The sequence below is a fragment of the Lactuca virosa genome, chromosome 1 (assembly GCF_052849685.1).
Source record: "Lactuca virosa cultivar CGN04683 chromosome 1, Lactuca_virosa_CGN04683_v6, whole genome shotgun sequence".
Taxonomy (NCBI): Eukaryota; Viridiplantae; Streptophyta; class Magnoliopsida; order Asterales; family Asteraceae; genus Lactuca; species Lactuca virosa.
Window position 1 is genome coordinate 267,574,086 of NC_136426.1, and position 16,123 is coordinate 267,590,208.

A 16,123-nucleotide genomic window follows, 5' to 3' on the forward strand; every position below is an offset into this window, starting at 1 on the left:
ATCATATGTAGCTCTTTACATTAAGATTTTGTTCTAAACTATATATCTCATATACATTCTCTCAGCTCTTCTTAAGTACTTTTAGAATGTTTTCACACTCATCTAGTGACTTAACCATGTATTCAATTTTGTATCTCATGGTATGACATAAATGATGGATTCATTTGCCAAGCAAATAGAATATAAATCATTTCATCTATCTCAACATATGTGCTAGGTCCTTTGAGACAGACTCAAAAGGTGTCATGTAACAATGCAAAGAATCATCCAAAGGAATCTTGTATCTTGAATGGACCATAGATATAATGGGATATGATCATTAAATATTTTTGTTTTAGATATAAAAGGATGTTAAGGAGGCACTTGATGCAAAGAAGGCTATCTTACCTGAATGGACCATAGATGTAATGGGATATGATCATTACATGAATACTTGTTGTGTTCTATATTAACATGTTTAATCAATGAATAATCTTATTATTCTAAAAGTTCATAGTCGGTCATGATTGTGGGAGTAATTATGAAGTAAGACTAATATGAAATGGATTGGTTAACTTTCACTAAATGAAAGTAGGCAAGTGGTTGTAACCAAATTTCATAAGTACTTGTTAGAGAACTAGTATGAAATGGATTGGTTAACTTTCACTCCTTAACATTCTTTTATATTTGTATCTAGCTCAACAAGTATTCACTCTACACCCTCAACATATATTTACGTCTAATATTCCCCCTCAAGCATTTTGGCCTTAAATATTTTTGTTTTAGATATATAATACTTGATGCAAAGTATATTAATGGATTGTGTTTATAATGTCTTTTCATTGTTATAAGTTTCATCAAGTAATACATAACACAAATAAAAATTTCTAAGGTCAAAGTTGATGAATAAAGACTTTAAAAGTCATAAGTGGACAATAATTATGGGACGAAGGGAGTAATATTTTAATTCATTAAGCACATTTATATGATACCATTTGCATATTTACGATACAATTAATATTATAACTAACCGATATTTAAAATGCATACCAAGTCCAATGTAGCCCAAATCTAGATCCAAACATAAAAGTCAAAATCGGTCAAAACATTTACCTCTTATACACTTCCCGTAATCGGGAATAACCACCACCCACCAAGGATCATTTTGCAAGAGTTAGAAAGATTAAAACAACCATAGAAGAGAAAGCATAACAACCTTTGAAAACTTTGATCATCATGGGAGGTTGGAAGTTGATGAAGTGTGACATGAAACTCTAAAACAAGAGTTCACTAGAAGTATCCACCAAGCAAGAGTAGAACCATCAAAACATGCTAGTATTCACTTGTAATTTGTTTGTTCGTAAACCTTTGAAATATATACCAAATATATGTTGAAGCAACAAAGGGACTTTTTCTAACATCAAAATGCAAGACAATGGAGGAGAAGTAGAGCTTATGAAACTCGAAATTTGGCAGCCCCATAGAGAGGAATGTGCTCTCAGATTTTGGCTTCAAAGAAGTACCAAAATAAGGCTTGCAAGAACTCTAATCTAACCTTCCATGGCCTCCCTTATATAATGGCCAAAAATCAAGAAGAGACTATAAAGCAAAATCATGAGACATGTTTCTTACAAGCATGGTAGAATTGATTAAACAATTCAAAAGAAGACCATGATTGGTCTCCTCTCCCTTTTTCGAAAAAGGCTAGGCACAAAAGAAGACAAAAGTTGTCTCATGGCTAGTTTATATATACATACATGTATCTTTATAAAAATTCAATCTTATTTATAAAGAATTTTCAACATATATATATATATATATATATATAGTCATATATACATATCTTATTTTATATAAAACTACATTTTATATAAATTGTAACTAGCTTATTAAGATATAAATATGAATATATAAATATCTTATTTTATACAAAACTACCTTTTATATAAATTGAACTAGTTTATTAAGATATATAAATATAACTTATAAATAATCATACTTTATGATATATTTCATAAGTTGTTATTTATCCATTAAATATTATTTCCACAAATAATAAATTCAAAATTAGTAAAATATTATTTTTATGAAGTAATAATTTTCCAATGAAATACAAGTGTTGATATATTTATTAATAATCAAATTATACTAATAAATAATCAATTGACGATAATTTGCTATAAGGTGTGATCCTATATGATCATATACTATTAGCAATATCATTCTATAATAACTCTTGGGCATACTAGATCTTTCATATATATAACTAAAAAACTAAATTTTTGTAAGTTTGGCAAGTGAATAATAATAATAATAATAATAATAATAATAATAATAATAATAATAATATAACAATAATAACAATATGAAATGGATTGGTTAACTTTCACTCCTTAACATCCTTTTATATTTGCATCTAGCTCAACAAGTATTCACTCTACACCCTCAACATATATTTGCATCTAGCTCAACGACTATTCACTCTACACCCTCAACATATAATAATAATAACAATAATAACAATAATAATAATAATAATAATAATAACAACAATCAAAACGATAACGATAACGATAACCGTAACCGTAACCGTAACCGTAACCGTAACCGTAACCGTAACAACAACAAGAACAACAACAACAATAATAATACAAGTTTTCTGCCAAAAAAATACAAGTTTATTATTCCTTTTCTTCATAACTTTAATATATATATATAATAATAATAATAACTAGAAAGGTTACCCCCGTTACGCGGGGGCCAGAAGCTTTCAATGTTGTTTCCGAATCGATAAATATGACAGACATAGAAAGTGCAAGGATGAAAAGTCCGGGCTTTGCTCCGGACAAAAAATGTAAAAGTTTTGACTGCAAGGACCAGAAGTGTGAAAATGGCTAAAGAATTAAAGGGGTAGGAATTAGCAACTTTTTAGAAAAGGGATCAAAGTTGTCAAACCGTTAAAGTTTTGTGGCCAAACTTTAAATATTAAAAAGTTCCAAAAAAGTGTAAAAATATTGATTGGAAGGACCAAAAGTGTCAAAATGGGTAAAGAATAATGAGCAAAGTTGCCAAAAAACATCCAAATTTAGTATTCCTAACTTCCAACAATAATACAGAGACCAATTCTGCTAAAAAAATAGGAAGTTGAATGGAACACAAACAAAAGGACATGAATAAATTAATTAAAGAAGTACAGGGACCGGATATGTAAATCAAGGGACCAAACCTGGACAAAGTATGTCAACTTCATTATTCTTTTCTTCCACAACTTTAATATATATATATATATATATATATATATATATATATATATATATATATATATATATATATATATATATATATATAATAATAATAATAATAATAATAATAATAATAATGGTATTAATAATGGTATTAATAACAACAACAATAATGATAACAAATCAATTTAATTAATATATAAGATTAGGGTCTATTTGGTATTTATTGGAAACTTCCTATGTGAAGAGAATTCAAGAAGGGGAAATTTTCAGCCAAGGGACGTAACTGCAGGGACCGATTATTCTAATTCTTGAAATAGTGTGTCTTCCTTCTTGTAGAAAAACAGATCGCAGTTGGTTCTTTCTCAATTTTGAACCTACAATCCAGGATTCCTTCAAAAGTCAAACGATCCCAACCTTTTTTTTTATCTGTATTTTTTCTAACATAGGAAGGCGTTAGGGTTTAGGAGAAAGAGAGGGAGAAAGCCGCAAGAGCTGCAATGTGTGTACGTGTTTTTCCATGACTCTCACATTTTCCGATGAAGTCTCGTAGCTCCGGCTACTGGTTTTGTCAACCAAAGGAAGAAGAAAGAGGTCGGGAGAGATTCGAATAGAGAGGAAGTGTTGGGTTTCGCCTCCAGCAGTGCAGCAGCCCCCGACTAGTTCGACTAGTTCTTATTCAACGTTCCTTTCTCCGGCGATCGTCATTGCTCCGATAATCGACGACGTACGAGAAACCAACAACAACCTCAATTCTGCGGCGACCTGCGAACAGCTCCAGTGAAGCATTTTGTTTGAAGTTCGGTGGTGGTTATTCCCGATTACGGGAAGTGTATAACAGGTAAATGTTTTGACCGATTTTGACTTTTATGTTTGGATCTAGATTTGGATCTAGATTTGGGCTACATTGGACTTGGTATGCATTTTAAATATCGGTTAGTTATAATATTAATTGTATCGTAAATATGGAAATGGTATGATATAAATGTGCTTAATGAATTAAAATATTACTCCCTTCGTCCCATAATTATTGTCTACTTATGACTTTTAAAGTCTTTATTCATCAACTTTGATCTTAGAAATTTTTATTTGTGTTATGTATTACTTGATGAAACTTATAACAATGAAAAGACATTATAAACACAATCCATTAATATACTTTGCATCAAGTATTATATATGTAAAACAAAAATATTTAAGGTCAAAGTTGAAGAATAAAGACTTCAAAAGTCAAAAGTAGACAATAAATATGAGACGGATGTAGTAATATTTTTGGGTGATTGTATGAATTTTTTAAACTATCCATTAAAGCTTTTCTGTTGATTTAATCTACTTCTAATATTCTTTTTATAGTTGTTGTGATATGTCTTCGAGCTTAATGCCGTTTGTGGTGGTTTCGTCCGAGTTAAGGCATATTTTAATATGCGTATTGTTTTTTTGATATAGTATTTTTTTTTCTATTTGATAATTGTCACTAAAACCAATTCGGTAACAGCTTTGAACATCACTATGACACGCAACATCTAGAAAATTGTTTGAATATGTAAAACCAAAGAATACATGAGATACACTTTCATACTTTTGACATCAACAAAATTTTATCACAGAATAAGCTTATCAACAAATATATTCATCATTAGAAAAGAAACAAATGGCAATATAGAATTGAAAATTCAATGAAGTAAAAAAATGAACCTCACTTTGCAAAGGGTATAAGGCTAAACATGTATGAGGTTCTATTAATCCTCAAAAAATATATATAATAAAAAAATGTAAGTTGCAAACTGCCTAAAACTTACATGAACAGTACATAATGTCAATATGAATATCATTGAGGACAAGAACAGTACGCTCCATAAAATTTGAAGTTTCATAAACAACGTTTCCGAATATGACCCCAGTCTCAGTTGACGACAGCTTAATGTTTGCTTTTATCTGCTTTCTTGATTCAGGGGCAAGGGTGTCAAGTTTTAGGTCACCCATTGTTGCCAATTCCAGATAGAAATTCTGAAGGGTTTCTTTGGTTATGTTCATGACTATTAGACGTAAATATATGTTGAGGGTGTAGAGTGAAAATATATATATATATATATATATATATATATATATATATATATCCTTGTACTCGTTATCTTATGAAAAATAATCACAATATTCAATTACCAAGTTTATCTTGGTATTAAAGCCTAACCCTAATCTACCCTACGGCTGCCTCATCCATGCCTCATCTCTCCTGTGTCGACGGTTGATACACTCACCCCTCTCTTCTCTTTGATTAACACATGGCTCCTATTACTCCCTTCTCTTCATCTGAGAAAACCTCTCACAATTCACACAAGTTCGGATTCACCTTATCACCAACAAATTACGGGTATTGGAAAACAATGATCCAACCCTTCCTGATCACAAACGATTTGTATGGTTATGTTGATGGTTCCATCGAATGTCCTCCAGCAATTACAGTCACCACAACTTCATCTCCACCACTTCATCTGTTAAAGATGGCCAACATGTGTCATCATCTCAACCCAATCCAGAAAACGCAACATGGGTTCACAACGATGCCCACGTACGGATGCTGATTTTGTCTACTATCTCTGAAGCATCTTTTCAACATGTTCAAGGTAATTCATCTCGTGAACTTTGGTTGTCCCTTGAATGAGCTTATGTGCCTCATACTTCTTCACGTGAATACACTTTAAAAACACAACTTTTAAAGATAACAATGAAGGGTGATGAATCCTGTTCTGCCTACTTGACTCGTGCACAAGAATATTCTGATGCCTTAGCAAACATTAGTGAACCCATCAAGGAAAAAGACCTTGTCATGCTGGTTATTTCAGGACTTAGGGATGAATACAATGGCCTTAAATCCACGCTCCTGGCACGACAATTCCCTACTGCCTTCTCAGAACTCCATGGCCTCTTGGCGGATCATGATTTCATGATCAAAAAAATGCCCATCGAAGTCTCGCGTGCCCAAGCCTTTATGGCTGCTGTTCCCTCTCATAAATCTAGCACAACCGGGTCATCTCTCCCCACTGAAACTCTTCATGCTGTTCAGCAACTTGCTCAACAGTTGGGTTTCCAACTTCAGCCACTGACAAACATATCCTCGCCACAAGCTCACTACACACAACGCTCGGGAAACAATCGGGATCGCCCTTTCAATAACAGATCTGGTCGTGGGAGAGCAAACCGACAACAAGGAGGGGGAAACCGATCTCAATTCAGTTGGGCTTCCAACCAAAATACAGTTTATGGTACGTGTAATCGGTGTGCCATAGGTCACGTTCCGTCTCAATGCCCAAACCGTAACCCCTCAACTATGCGACCAAAAACGCAGCCCTCTGCGAATTTTGCAGACTTCCACTCACAAACAGGTTCTTGGCTACCTGACACTGGTTCAAGTCATCATGTTACCCCTGATATTTCTACATTTGAAAATTCTGACACTTATTATGGCAATGACAACATTCACGTTGTCAATGGTACAGGTTTGCCCATCCTCCACATTGGTTCCTCTAAACTTTATGCTCCCACAAAATCTTTCTCGCTTATAAACAACCTTCATGTTCCCAAAATTAAACAAAATCTATTTTCTATTCAAAATTTTTGTCAAGACAATAACGTCTATTTTGAATTTCACACCTCCTTTTTTGCTGTGAAGGACGAGATAACTCACACCATCCTCCTCACGGGTCCAAGTAAATGCGGTCTTTATTCATTCGAGCTTCCGCGGATACAACCAATTTCAAAAGTTGCTTTCTCCACTACTTGTGCCTCTTCCATCACTTGGCATCAACGCTTGGGACATCCTCACTCTCATTTGTTGAAGTCAATGTTATCCAAATATCGTTTACCTTTACTAGATAATTTTCGTTCTTTTAATTGTGATTCCTGTTCCATTGGAAAGTCATCAAAACTTCATTTGCCATCTTCCACTTATAAAAGTTCAAACTTTTTGGATTTATTGTTTTGTGATGTTTGGGGCCCCACTCCTGTTACCTCTTTTGATGGGCACCGTTATTTCCTGTTATGTGTTGATCATTTTTCTCGCTTTATGTGGATATTTCCATTTGCAACCAAAGCTGATGTCTGTGACACCTTTAAGGCATTCATGATTACTGTTGAAAGACAATTCCAATCTAAAATAAAGTTTGTTCAAACAGATTGGGGCGGTGAATTTCACAACCTTTCCCAGTTCTTCTCAACACTCGGCATCACTCATAGACTCTCATGTCCACACACAAGTGAGCAAAATGGTCTCGTTGAGCGCCGACATCGTCATGTTGTCGAAACCGCTCTCACCTTACTTGCCCAATCTCATGTTCCACATCGTTTTTGGCACTTTGCGTTTGATACGGCTGTCTATCTCATTAACCGCATGCCATCTCGAGCAAACTCCAATATCTCACCTTTTGAGCATGTCTTCAAACACACCCCCGATTACTCTTTTTTATGGGTTTTTGGTTGTCGTTGTTACCCACATCTCCGTCCATACAACAAAGATAAAATGGAATTCCGATCCATGCCGTGTGTTTTCCTCGGCTATAGCACATCTCATCATGGTTACCGGTGTTTTGATCCCCTGAGCGAATATACATTGCTCGACATGTGCGTTTCCATGAAGATTCCTTTCCATACCATACCATCTCCTCTCCAAACCCACCTGCACCTACATCATCCAATCTGTATGTCTCATCCTACCCCAACATCCCACCTGATTTGAACTACTCAAACACACCTCCCTCACCACAACATCAATCGCCATCACCAGACCCTGAAATTGCACATGAAACGCCACCATCACCTGACCAACAGTCAACGATTACACCTTCACAACAACATCAACCATCATCACCACAACATCCGACACCACCACCCCCACCCCACCCCCACCACCGTCACCACCTCTGCCACCCCTTATTTATACTTATGCTTGCAACACCCATTCTCGGTCTACCATACCCATACCAACCACACAATCTGATATGCCTCGTCCTCGTCCTTCAAACCTTCGCCCTAATCCCAAAACAGTTAAACGTTCCTTTCATAGCCATATCAGCACACCTGAAACAGAACCTGCCACATTCAAAGCTGCACATAAGGACCCAAAATGGCAAAAAGCCATGCTAGATGAATACTCGACACTACTACGAAATGGTACATGTACATTGGTACCACGGCCACCGAACTCGAATATTATTGACTGTAAATGGGTGTATAAACTCAAACGGGATCAAACAGGGGCAGTGTCACGATACAAAGTACGCTTATTTGCCAATGGGTTTCGACAACAACACGGTATCGATTATCAAGAAACTTTTAGCCTGGTCGTTAAAGTCACCACCATTCAGGTCATTTTATCCTTGGCGGTCACACAAAAATGGCCCTTGCAATAGCTTGATATTCAAAATGCATTTTTGCATGGAGATCTCCATGAAACCGTTTATCTTCGACAACCTGAATGATTTGTTGATTCTGCCAAACCTGATCATGTGTGCCTTCTTCATAAGTCCCTATATTGCTTAAAACAGGCTCCACGAGCCTGGTTTCATCGGCTTTCTACGACACTTTATGCTCTCGGATTTCAGGCCTCCAAAACAGACCCATCCTTGTTTATTTACTCTTCCAGAGGCGTTCTTCTCTACATGCTTGTCTATGTGGATGACATTATATTAACGGGAAACAGCTCTACTGACATCGAGCGTGTTATTCAGACTCTTAGCCGGACTTTTTCACTTCAATATATGGGCTTTTTAACCTATTTTTTGGGCATTAAAATTGTTAAACAAGAACCTGGTCTGATTTTGTCTCAAAAGAAATACATTCTTGACATATTGGAACGTGCTGGTCTTTCGCATGCAAATCCAGTTTCAACGCCTCTTACCACCACAACAAACCTCTCACTCGGCGATAGTCCACAATTTGATAATCCGGTACAATATCGCCAGATCGTTGGAGCTCTTCAATATGTCACTTTATCTCGTCCAGACATTACGTTTGCAGTTAACAAAGTCTGCCAGTTCATGCATTCTCCCACTCAAAATCATTGGTCCGCCGTGAAACGAATTCTAAGATATTTGCAAGGTACTGTCTCCTATGGTCTTTTAATTAAACAAGATGCGGCTACACTTTTACATGCATACACAGATTCAACTTACACTCCGTTTAATGCTTTTTTTGATGCGGACTGGGCTGGTTGCAAATGACCGCCGATCCACCGGGGGATATGCTGTCTACCTTGTCTCTAATCTTGTTTCATGGTGCGCACGAAAACAAAAGACTGTCTCGCGGTCATCCACAGAGTCTGAATACAAAGCTCTTGCTGATACGGTTGCAGAACTTACATGGCTTCAAGCACTCTTACGTGAACTTCGTGTCTCTTCTCCTTCTGCTCCAATTTTATGGTGTGACAATCTAGGAGCCACGTACCTAACCGCGAATCCTGTCTTCCATGCACGTACTAAACATGTTGAAGTTGATTTTCACTTTGTGCGAGAGAAGGTTTCCCGACGACAACTAACAGTTCAGCATATCTCCACAGATGATCAAATTGCAGATATATTTACAAAACCTCTATCCTCACAGCGATTTCTATTCTTACGTGACAAGCTCCAGGTCGCTACTCGGCCTTAGCTTGAGGGGGAATATTAGACGTAAATATATGTTGAGTGTGTAGAGTGAAAATATGTTTTGTACATATATATCCTTGTACTCGATATCTTATGAAAAATAATCACAATATTCAATTGCCAAGTTCATCTATGACAGTTGCAACAAGGACAATATCATAGCGATTAAGAGTAACATATGCTTCATCATAAGTTGGATCACTGAATCCAGTGAATTGGAGAATTCGGTTGATCCAAGTACAAGGCAATATGAACATTCGGAGAAGTTATCAGAGATGATCCGATAGAAAAATGAGATCTTGTCTAAGTTTTAACAATGTTACCAAAGGTATTTTAGACATTTTACAAACACTCAAATACTGATTAACACAAATGCCTACTAACTAACCTGGAAATAGCTGGAATGAATATTTTTCCTATATAATTATCCGGAGGCTATTATAGAAAATGGAAAAAGAACCACATTAATTATAACTTAAAAAGGTAATTTAGTAGATAGATATATATTTCCTGTGCATCCTGAATAGCAAGTAGTGAGCACTTCCAATATCAACTGGTTTTACTTCAATCCCTTCAACATCAACTTGAAAATATGAATATGACAAAAAAATATGAACAAATGAGTAAAAAAAAATTGATGTCAGATATCAGAAAAAAATAGTAAAAGAAAATTGCTCTTTCCATCTGTAGATATTGTAGTTATTTTTGTCAACTAAGAATTCATGTTTTAATCAAACATGTGGAAAGTAAAGTAATAATAAATAAACAGTTAAAGAAATAAAACAAATTGTGATTCATTTATTAATATTTCGGATTGATAATGTTTTACGTCAACTAAGATACTTAAATTTATAAATTAAATATTTTATGTTGAAAGTTGAAAACGTTAGCATTAAAAATAAGATTATTTAATAATCATATATAGAATAAATTTGATAACTTTTAAGATGGATATTTTTCTTCACCATATAATATTATGAATATGATCAAAGTCTAAAGATATGAAGAAAAAAAGTTGAATACTTGAAATTGCAGCATATAACCTGTCAATGCTTATTTCCTCTTGGCAACATATGCATCATTTCAAGGAGCAGCACCAGCAAAAATGTGCAACCCTTGGTCAGGTGATATTTCTCATGCTGAAATCCGCATTGTAAAAGATATTGCAATTTGACAAAACCTAGGCATCTTCAATAAAAGGGAAGGGTGGCTTCTTGTGTAAAATGAAGGTAAAAACTTAAAGACTTTCCAACTTTCTATATTTTGACCAACAAACTCATTTATTTGGGATGGAGGTATATTGTATACAGCTATATTAAATCATTAAGATCACATAAGTAAACTTTTCTTCTTCATCCTCGGCTTACATACAGAAGCTCTTAATGTCTCAAGGGTTGCACGAAAACATTATGTAAGTCATCTGATACCCAAAAAACCATCGGTAGTTGAAATTGGAAGAACCTAAAGAACCGCAGCCTCCACATCCTTTGGGTCTTGGTATCCATCTGCATGGTTAAAAGTGTCAACAAAGATGTTTCACTTACAGACAATGTAATATATATATAAGCACTAAAATCAGCACATAAACCATGGAATGTGCACCAATGATGTATTCAGCAAGTGACTGTGACACACAATGAATGGTGCATTGAAAAACAAAAAAATTCAAAATATAAAAGAGATGAAAGTCATGGACCTTGAACAAACACCAACTTGAACTCAATACAAGAACAACAGTCTAATCCATGTATGAAAACGGTATCCTATTTGATATTCATGCGCTAGCTGACTTCCAAACAAAAATGAGATGACTAAGAATAGACTTTCAAACCGAACAAAATACTAAAAAACACACTTGCATTTATTATTGACACAAATGGATATCTACAAACAGGTGGTGGGCATAGATACAAAAAACCATAGATACGTAAAGATTGGACTTTAATTGAAATCGGTGGTGGCACTGGTGTTCACAGCGGCGACGGATTAATCCCAAAATCGAAAACAACAAACCATCAAATTAGAAAATATTGGGCGTCAAACCTACCTGAATCGGGTTGGGGTTCTTCGGTAGTGAATTTCAAGCAAATAGCAATTGATGAGGGATGAGATATAGAGAAAGCGAGTTAGAAAGCCATCGGAAACTAAAACTAAACGAGCACAAAAGGGCATATCGGTGAATATGGCCTCCAAAATTTGATTGCACCCATTTATGACCGGAAGGAACAACAACTTTCTCCAAATATGAAAGCAAACTGAAGGCGGCAGGAAAGCTCCATCACTGAAAATATGAGACGGTGGAGGGGCGAAATCAAATTGATTGCAGAGAAAAAGAGAAGGGAATAGTTGATGGCGATGAATAAAGAAAAAAAGAGTCGGTGAAATGGGGGTATTTCGATGCAGTGAAAGCCGATAAAATTTTCACCAAGCAAACTGTGAAAAAAGAAAGTACTACATGCATTGTTCATAAGCATGTTGTGCTTTAATTATATATATATATATATATATATATATATATATATATATATATATATATATATATATATATATATATAATAGAAGAATGTATTTTGATAAATTCTAAAATAATTATGAAATAATGGGGTTAGGGGTAAATCAATCTGTAAAGAGATTGTTATACTAAAAGTAAATATAAAAATAAGGGAAATTTTCAGAAAATGCCTAAAATTTTACCATAATTTACGAAAAAGTCCCAAACCAAATTTTGTTTACGAAAAAACATGAATTATCGGTAAAAATGGCGATTTGACCCATTTTTTCCGGTTTACCGGTTTTATTACTTACTAGTTTCACTAAAGTCCCATTATTTTACCTTAATTTGCGAATAAGTCCCAAAATAAAATTTACTGATTATTTGGCCCTTTGCTCTATGTAACATACATTTTACCGATTTCATTGCTGACCCGAACGCCTAGTCATTAAATAAGATGATGAGATGGATATGTTGAGTTATATAATTCTATGTTTAGCATAAAACTTGATATCATGATGTATTGTATATCTTTTTGGAACATAAAATGCATCCAACGAAGACTACAATAATTACATAAACTAACAACAATTGCGTTATTTTTTACGTTTATAAGAACTATCAAATTGTCTATCTAATCTTATGTAACCCAATATATCCATCTCATCAGACATCAACTCATTTTCTGCCCTTTTTTCCTGGAAACACATATTTTATTGGTTTCATTGCTGACGTAGATACATAGTCACAAATGAGCCGATGAGATGAATATCAAATTTTACAGTAAATGTGACATTATATAACCCATCGTATTCATTTTATCAGCTAATTTAATGACTATGTGTCTAAGTCAGCAATGAAACCGATAAAATGTATGTTACAAGAAGAAAAGGGCCAAATCATCAGTAAATTTTATTTTGGGACTTATTCGCAAATTAGGGTAAAATAATGGGACTTTAGTGAAACATGTAAGTAATAAAACTGGTAAACCGGAAAAAAGGGGTCAAATCGCCATTTTTACCGGTAATTCATGTTTTTTCGTAAACAAATTTTAGTTTGATACTTTTTTGTAAATTAGGGTAAAATTTGAGGACTTTTCTGGAGATTTCCCATAAAAATAAAATACAATACAAGTATTATAAAGTAATATTTTGGTATGCAATCTAAGTAGGGTATTGGTATGGGGTGTAGGTGTTTAAGAAGTTGGACAAGTCCATCGTAGCCACTTTAGTGGTTTTATCTTGTGTTTTGCGACTCCAGGTGAGTTCTGATGAACTTACTTATTATATAGACTATGTGATGTTTTATGTGCATGTTACACCACTAAAGATCACAGGTAAGTGGTGTAATATTCAGACCACTGAAGGTCCCATTGTGGGTAGTTGGTAAGGATTAGAATCTTGTGGTACCATTTGGAGTATGTATACATATGCATGTTATAACACTGAAGCTCCAAGTGTGGGTAGGTGGTGTAATATTCAGACCGTTGAAGGTCCCGCTGTGGGTAGGTGGTCAAGATGGGAATCCAGTGGTAGCATCTGGAGTTTGTATGCTAGAATTCATATGTGTTTAGTTATATGTGATAGAATGTAAGTAATATGTGATTTATTACATGATGTTTATGTGTTATGTTTATTGCATATGATCTGTATAATGGGTGAGTGTTGTGATTACTCACTAAGCCTTAGACATATAGTTGCTACTTTATATTTTTAGTTGCAATTCCTTCAGATTCGGAGGACAAGTAGTTGGCATGATTGGGATATATGGATTTTCTTGAAGTGGCATGGCATCTAGCTAAATGCTCTTTATTATGTTATGGTTTTCAAAACATGATTTACGTCTCACAATTTTATTATGTTTATATTGATACGACGCGAGAAGATAGTTTTATGATTTGATGATGATTACGAGTAAAACCTTTTGGAAAATTTTATACTCTCATTTCAAAAAAATTTAAGGTTGGATCTTTGTGATGTTACAAACACTGATCTCTCTCTTTTATCCACGTTCAGAAGTCTGCATTACCACCTGTTTGGAATGTATTGTTCACCATTTTGTTGAAGTGGTTATCGGAAAGGATTATTGTTTCCAATAGTGTAAGCAAGGCTTTCTATACTTTGATATATGGGTTATTTTCTAGAGAAAATGTGGATTATGGAACTATTATTTGGTCCCAATTTACTCAAAGCGTGAGTTCTAACACCAAAGATTCAGAAATTTCATGTAAAGATTTTGGTCAATTATAATTCGTCGAGCCATAAACCACTACAAACTTCCTGAAATGAAAGATGTTGTGGTTGACGATATTCTGAAATGCAGACGACTACTTTTATTACCTCAGATCCTAAGAACTTTACTTTCATTGGTTATATTCTAGAAGTTATGCTGCCTAGGGTTCCTGCTGAAAACGATATTACCGAGGCTTATCGAGAAATTCCAAACTCTAGGATCCGAGAGATTTCTGATTCTCTTCAAATTACTCTTGCAACAATTGATTTGTCAAAAAGAGGAGGAAAACAAAATTTCAAGCTACTGGTGGTGTCTCTAAGAAAACGAGCCAACAAAAGCCAAAGTATAAGTGAACTATCATTGATGAAGATTATGATGACCAAACTCAAAGCAAGGTTATGGGAGGAGATTCTTTTGTTCATGAAGATGATACGTCATACACTTCCGAATTCCCCTCTAAGACTTCTGAACCTATTTCCTCTATCGAAATTTCAAAAGCTTCTATACCATTATCAAATCCTCCTAAGTCTGATGTTTATGAAAACGTTTTGATAGAACCCATCATTATTCTTTCTCAAACTCCACCACCACCACCACTTCTGAAATCAACTCCCGTTACGATTGAATCTTTCATTCCATCTATTTCGAAATCAGTTTCAGAATCAACGTTCACTATTCATACTTCTTTGCCATTTCAAATTCCAATCTTTACAGACTCAACCACAACTCCATCTGTATCCACTCCATCTCGTATCATTGATACTCCAGCAGAAGCTCCTACTTTTGAATTTGATAAAGACGAGAATAGGACTTCAAATATCCATGAGAACACATCTAATGTGGACTCAAATTTTAATAGTGGCGTGACTTTAGAACCTCTATCAATATCAGTTCCTCCTCTGTCTCCCATTTCAGATGTTGATTTTATTGTTGGTGATGAACCTGATTAATGGAAGATTTTTCTATTCCAATTTCAATTTTCAAGTTGAAATTGACGATGAAGTTGGGTTGTTACCTCCAATATCTCGTGGAGAATTTCATGAGCTGAATAATAAGATTGATTAGATTCTTCTACATATGAATTCTTTCTCTGCCACAAATTGGCAAAATATGGTTACTTCTCATCAAGCAACCATCAAAATGCTTACTAAATCTAATGTTGATATCACTGAAAATCAAAAGAAGTTAGCTGTTGAATCAGCTAAAAAGATTGCAGATGATGAAGCCAAAATGAGAAAGTTGTTTATTTGAATCCAAAATTGTCTGAAAGTGAGTTGAAAGAAAGGAAGAAACATGATAAACAACTTGATGAATTGATTGCATTAAAGACAAAGATTGAAGTTGAAGAAGCAGTAGAAAAGGATGTTAAGGAGGCACTTGATGCAAAGAAGGCTATCTTACCTGAATGGACCATAGATCAACTTCAAAAAGAAGTAATTGACAATCCAAATCTATTTTGGTCAGAGCCTCAGACTTCATTTAAAGTTAAGAACGAAATGGACTGTCAGTTTAATTTTCCGATGACTGCTAAGGCATTCTTG

General features: G+C 34.7%; 2 long non-coding RNA genes across 4 annotated transcripts; one reads left to right on the forward strand and one right to left on the reverse strand.

The window, feature by feature from the left end:
* Window positions 1-5,375: 5,375 nt before the first annotated feature.
* On the forward strand, window positions 5,376-9,983 carry LOC145166599 (uncharacterized). Its single transcript, XR_013740618.1, has 2 exons — window positions 5,376-5,845; window positions 9,099-9,983. It is a non-coding gene; the product is annotated as an uncharacterized LOC145166599 (long non-coding RNA).
* Window positions 9,984-10,188: 205 nt separating this feature from the next.
* LOC145166594 (uncharacterized) lies at window positions 10,189-12,306 on the reverse strand. Of its 3 annotated transcripts, none has more exons than XR_013740617.1 (3): window positions 11,907-12,306; window positions 10,903-11,364; window positions 10,189-10,430 (listed from the first exon to the last, which is right to left on the reverse strand). It is a non-coding gene; the product is annotated as an uncharacterized LOC145166594 (long non-coding RNA). The 3 variants fall into 3 exon arrangements; XR_013740606.1 differs by having other exon boundaries at window positions 10,189-10,442; XR_013740603.1 differs by having other exon boundaries at window positions 10,189-11,364.
* Between the last annotated feature and the right edge of the window lie 3,817 nt (window positions 12,307-16,123).